The 6,682-nt window shown below is 41.1% G+C and overlaps 1 protein-coding gene across 3 annotated transcripts in view; it reads right to left on the minus strand.

The window, feature by feature from the left end:
* Positions 1-5,699, minus strand: part of frmd4bb (FERM domain containing 4Bb) — a 48,232-nt gene extending 42,533 nt beyond the window's left edge. For all 3 annotated transcript variants that reach the window (XM_061984943.1, XM_061984936.1, XM_061984927.1), the window contains exon 1: positions 5,581-5,699. The gene's annotated coding sequence lies outside the window, so the exon portion shown is untranslated. The remainder of the gene's footprint in view (positions 1-5,580) is intronic.
* Positions 5,700-6,682: the final 983 nt, after the last annotated feature.

Here is a 6,682-nt window from a genome sequence, read left to right on the forward strand (position 1 = left end):
GTACGTTTCTTTTATCGACCACAAAGAAAAGAACATTTTAGCTGAATGTAAGTTTCAAATATGCTGAAACAGCGACAAAAACAACATGCTTCGACGAAGCTAGTAAAGAGACACACACTCACCTCCACCTCCAACAGCGGCTGGATTTTAATGAGGCACTGCACACTGAAGGTACACACACTCTGTCAATTCTCTTATATACTCTTTCATTTTAAACTTTTAGAGTGTTTGATTATCACATCACTCTAAATGTTTAGACTATAAAGTTCACAAACCTAAAGAGGGATACTAGTGGGCCAGGCTAATATTTCCTTTTCTCTAAACTAAGTGGGGAAATGTGTAGAGTGTTCTGGGCTTCAGACATGATTTTATTTCAGAATTCTTTGAGAAAACGCCTGGTTAGGCTTTATGTATGTAGTGTGTGCCTTTCTTGTTTTACAGCTATGTTGTTATTATGCTGTTTGTTACTTATGTATGTTAAGTTGCAGCTATTTAAAATAGTTTTGTCAATTTGTTCTGGTCTGAAACAAATTGGCCCTTTAAAACATATCTTTGTCTTTGTGTGTTGTATGTAGAGCACATTGCTTAGCAGAGTTCAGTGATGCAAATGCATGTCAAGTTGATCAACAGATTGTATTATTCTCCAGTGCAATAACAGTACTAAAATGAAGGCTAAAAGGGCATTAAATGGGGCCTTAAAAAAATAAAATAAAATATATATAAGTAACTAAATAGTTACTTTTCACAGTAACGCATTACTTTTTGGTTTAAGTAACTGAGTTAGTAACTGAGTTACTTTTGAAATAAAGTAACTAGTAACTGTAACTAGTTACTGGTTTTCAGTAACTAACCCAACACTGTGTACTAACATCATGTGGTTTATTCTGTAGAAAAAGTAGCATTATCAACAACAACACTTATGAGTTTGGGATAATTTAATTAATCACACATGAAGTTAGAAGGGGATACATATTATTTTAGCATATTTATGGGCCGGACAAAATCTGTTTGCGGGCCTGATTTGGTCCGCGGGCCATATATTTGACACCCATGCACTAATAATAAATAATAATGGATTAGATATATAGCGCTTTTCTAGACACTCAAAGCGCTTCACAGAGAAGTGAGAACCCATCATTCATTCACACCTGGTGGTGGTAAGCTACTTTCATAGCCACAGTTTCCCTGGGGTAGACTGACAGAAGCATACTTGCCAACCCTCCCGGATTTTCCGGGAGACTCCCGAAATTCAGCGCCTCTCCCGAAAACCTCCCGGGACAAATTTTCTCCCGAAAATCTCCCGAAATTCAGGCCGAGCTGGAGGCCACGCCCCCTCCAGCTCCATGCGGACCTGACCTGTTTTCACATCCGCTTTCCCACAATATAAACAGTGTGCCTGCCCAATCACATTATAACTGTAGAATGATCGAGGGCGAGTTCTTGGTTTCTTATGTGGGTTTATTGTTAGGCAGATTCATTAACATCCTCCCAGCACGGCAACAACACACAACAAAAGCAGTCACGTTTTCGTCTACCGTAAAGCAGTTCGTCTGCCGTAAACGGCAATGTTGTGACACTCTTAAACAGGACAATACTGCCATCTACTGTACATGCATATGTGACAATAACATCTACAGCTTTTAGAGAGTGCAGTGCACAACTGCGCACACAAGGAGACGAAGCAGAAGAACGAGGAAGATACAGCCATGGCGACGCCGACGACGAGTAAGACTAAGAAATACGCTTGTAAGTTCCAAGCCGCAGCTGCGATTGGACCTGGATAGCCTCCGGGAAGAAGTAGTGGACTACCAAGTGCTTGTCAGTGAAGATCTTCCTCAGGAAGCAAAGATTGACCGGTTTTGGGCCATGCTAGGGAGAGATGGAAGATTCCAGACTCTAGCGCATTTGATGAAAGCACTTTTGTGCGTGCCACACAGCAATGCATCATCAGAGAGGGTGTTCAGCATGGTTAGAAAAATAGTGACAGAGAATAGAACAAGGATGGACAATTCAACCCTTAACTCAACAATGAGTAGATGAGTGTTATGTGTGTGTATATGTGTAAATAAATGAACACTGAAATTCAAGTATTTCTTTTATTTATATATATATATATATATATATATATATATATATATATATACTGTATATATATACATACATATATATATATATATATATATATATATATATATATATATATATATATATATATATATATATAAAATAAAATAAATATATATATATATATAGCTAGAATTCACTGAAAGTAAGTATTTCTTACATACATATATATATACATATATATATATATATATATATATATATATATATGAAATACTTGACTTGGTGAATTCTAGCTGTAAATATACTCCTCCCCTCTTAACCACGCCCCCAACCACGCCCAGCCCCCAACCACGCCCCCCAGCCCACCCCCCACCTCCCGAAATCGGAGGTCTCAAGGTTGGCAAGTATGGACGGAAGCGTGGCTGCCAGTTTGCGCCTACGGCCCCTCCAACCACCACCCATCATTCATTCACCAGTGTGAGCGGCACAGGGGGCAAGGGTGAAGTATCCTGCCCAAGGACACAACGGCAGCGATTTTGGATGGTAAGAGGCGGGGAGCAAACCTGCAACCCTCAGGTTTCTGGCATGGCCGCTCTACCCACTACACTATGCCGCCCCATACCACTAGAACATGAACGGATCTATAGAACCACATCTGAGCTATAATACTAGCAGCTGTCATGTTTAGGTCTGTCTTCATAGTTGAATCTGATTATTTAGATTGTGCCCTTGATCGACCATCAATAGAATCCATGACATTGTTTTTTAAGATAAATAAACAGGTAGTGATTATGTCATTAGTTTACTACAGTGTAGGTGTCAGTAACATCACATGGGTATAGATCCTAGCACTATCAGGTCTATTCTTCCAAAGTTACTAAAGAATATTTTTAAAAGGAGTACAGTCTTCAATTAAAGTGAATAAAACAGAAATCTCTTTTGCAACTTTTTACACCTCAAAAAAAGGCTAAACCACTCTGATAAACAACTAACACAGTCAAAGCCGTAACTAGGATTTGACAAATCCATCCATCCATCCATTTTTCTACCGCTTATTACCTTTGGGGTCGCGGGGGGCGCTGGAGCCTATCTCAGCTACAATCGGGCGGAAGGCGGGATACACCCTGGACAAGTCGCCAGGGCTAATGGTACACGCGCTCCATCTAGTGGTACACCAAATAATCACTTAATTAAATATTCAAACACAGTGTTACTGTTCAAACTGTGTGAAATGTTACAATGGCCAAAAATATTAAATCTACTTGTTAAATAAAACATATGCCTTGTTTTTAATGAATATTTAGGTCTACTATGCTACTGTATTTTAATGTTGGTAATTATGGTAGTACTTGGAGAGACAAGTGTTTTCTAAGGTTGTACTTGGTGAAAAACTTTTGAGAACTACTGGTCTAATCCCCTAGAACAGGGGTCTCCAACCTTTTTTGCACCAGAGACCGGTTTAATGTAGACATTATTTTCACGGACCAGCCTTCCACGTGTGGCAGATAGATATAGCGAATAAGTGCATGAAAAATTAATACCGGTACATGAAAAAACTCATTAGTGAAGTAAATTACATTTATATAGCGCTTTTTCTCAAGTGACTCAAAGCGCTTTACATTGTGAAACCCAAATTCTAAGTTACATTTAAACAGTGTGGGTGGCACTGGGAGCAGGTGGGTAAAGCGTCTTGCCCAAGGACACAACGGCAGTGACTAGGATGGCGGAAGCGGGAATCGAACCTGCAACCCTCAAGTTGCTGGTACAGCCGCTCTGCCAACCGAGCTATACCGCCCCAGTGGAATTAGTGGGAGCCCCTGGCCTTTTCTCTTTGCAAAAAAGCTCTCCATAGACTTTTGTTTTTTTACTCGTTTTTGCTCTGAGAAGGCTTTTTTTTTTGGCTTTAGTATCTGATAGGTTATAGGTGATACATCACATTCAAGGACAAAAGCATGGATATATAATCAAGCTAGAAATACTTGCTATTAGTTCCAATATATTCCTGTGGATTTTTATTTCCATTTTTATTTGCAATATTTCATACGTAGATACACTAATGTTAGCTTTTTTTGGTCCAATTTTCCATGCGTAAATACATCTGTTATTGCTAACTACTTGTATACTAGGACTACGTGCAATAACACCAGCACTTTAACTTACTAGGCCAAAGAATATGTGTATTTTCTACCTTCAGCACAATTATTATATGCAACAATTTAGCACTTCTCCATCTGCCTTTTGCACTTTAACTACTATGGTCACTTTGTTCCTGATCTGCCGCGGACTGCAGACGGAACGTAGCTTTTGGCTAAGATTTGGCACCTTTAGATTTTATATGTTTATTAATGTACATTGTCCCATGTAACAAATATGTAACAAATATAGCAAATGGCGACTTTGTCTCAGGAGTTGTATAATACATCTATGGTCAAGCTTATTGGTGTGTCTGGTGGGACTGGTGAAAGTTAAGTATGAGGAAATGTGGTCGGTTAGAAATTATTTAATGTCTCTGTGCGGCCCGGTAGAAAACGTGTCACGGTCCGGAGCCGGTGCCCAGACCAATGTTTGGGGATCACTGCCCTAGAATGCTAAAGCGACAAACACCTTATATGCCTGTTTAAACTCATACTTTCAGTCTCAAGGGCCTATTTTTAGAAAATGATAAGAGAGGATGATTCTGAAATGAATGGTTGCCAGCATCTCTAAGCAACAGATAGACACTTGGAAGAGCATCACACACTGCAAATAGAGGAGGACATTCAATAAAATTGGTTTTTAATATATAAAGTCATGTTGTTCTTATTCACACATTCCAATATTTGACATTTCAAAGTCCAGCGTGGTGATAAATGACACAGGACATCCTCTGCAACAATTAGGAAGAGAGCTGAAGTTGGACATCTGTCCATGAGACACTACCGCCATTGAAATGCTTCCTGTTTATGATCCTTTAAATACACACAAATGTGGGGCTTTTCTATCAGTAACCATCAGTAGGTCAAACTTGCCTACTTTTACAATGGGAAATACAGAAAAATTGCCATTTTGAGTACACAGTATCGTTTTTCTTAAACACAAAGTGTGCAATAATTACATTGAACTGATGATTCACCCAGCATTCTTAATATTCACTAAGTCAACTGCCAGTAGTGCTCAGAATAACGCAGTTCATACTTAAATACCCCAATAATCCTAAACATACATGCTTTATCCACCTCCATCAGCACCACAGCGTGGGGAATGGCCCACCTCAGGGCCACTGAGAGAACAATGAATGAGCCACTTTGGGTGGTTTCCACCTGTGCTCCCCTTTTACCAACACATATGTGATAGAAATCCTCCCGAAGGTACTCTTGTTTCACGCAGAAACACGCGAGTCTCAGACCTGTGCGGGTGAAAAGCCACGTTGTTGTAGGCTCCCTCGTGTCCGTATAGCCGGTGTCTACTTTTGTGTCTCCCTCGAAGCCCACCAGCGGCGTGAATGCGGTCCCTGCCATCATGTATCTTTCTTACCTTTGCGCGTATGTCCTTAAGTGTGGATAAGGCAGCGCCTCCAACGCATCAGCCCTCTCGCCGGTTGCTCTCGCTGGGGAAGGGAGTCGCCCTGCAGACGCTGCCCATGCTCATCACACCGGTACTGCTGCCACTGCTGCTGTACGCGCCTTGTATCAAGCCTCCCTCACCACGCCTTCAACCGCCGGCTATTATGTGAACAAGCGGAGCATCCAACTCCCTCCCTCTGCCTCCCTCCCTCCCCCTTCCTCATCCAGCATCTGCCGGCCGGCCTGCTTCCCAAAGAACGCCCTCAAGTGAAGGAGCCTCCAGGATGCATGTGCTCTACATCCCTTTCTGGTGCTGGACTGGGCATTAGGTATGGAGGGTCAAATGGGACAAACTTAATTAAACAAATAAACTGTACATAATTTATATATATATATATATATATATATATATATATATATATATATATATATATATATATATATATATATATATATATATTTTCAAATTATAAGTAATTAATTACACATTTAAATAAATATTTGTTTAATTCATTTTGTCCCATTTGGCTCTCCATGCCATATATATATATATATATATATATACAGATATCCATCCATCCATTTTCTACCGCTTGTCCCTTTCGGGGTCGCGGGGGTGCTGGAGTCTATCACAGCTGCATTCGGGCGGAAGGCGGGGTACACCCTGGACAAGTGGCCACCTCATTGAAGGGCCAACACAGATAGACAGACAACATTCACACTCACATTCACACAATAGAGCCAATTTAGTGTTGCCAATCAATATCCATCCATCCATCCATTTTCTACCGCTTATTCCCTTTGGGGTCGCGGGGGGCTCTGTAGCCTATCTCAGCTACAATCGGGCTGAAGGCGGGGTACACCCTGGACAAGTCGCCACCTCATCGAAGGGCCAACACAGATAGACAGACAACATTCACACTCACATTCACACAATAGAGCCAATTTAGTGTTGCCAATCAATATCCCCAGGTGCATCTCTTTGGAGGTGGGAGGAAGCCGGAGTACCCGGAGGGAACCCACGCAGTCACGGGGAGAACATGCAAACTCCACACGGAAAGATCCCGAGCCCA

This window comes from Nerophis lumbriciformis, linkage group LG01, assembly GCF_033978685.3.
Source record: "Nerophis lumbriciformis linkage group LG01, RoL_Nlum_v2.1, whole genome shotgun sequence".
Classification (NCBI taxonomy): Eukaryota; Metazoa; Chordata; class Actinopteri; order Syngnathiformes; family Syngnathidae; genus Nerophis; species Nerophis lumbriciformis.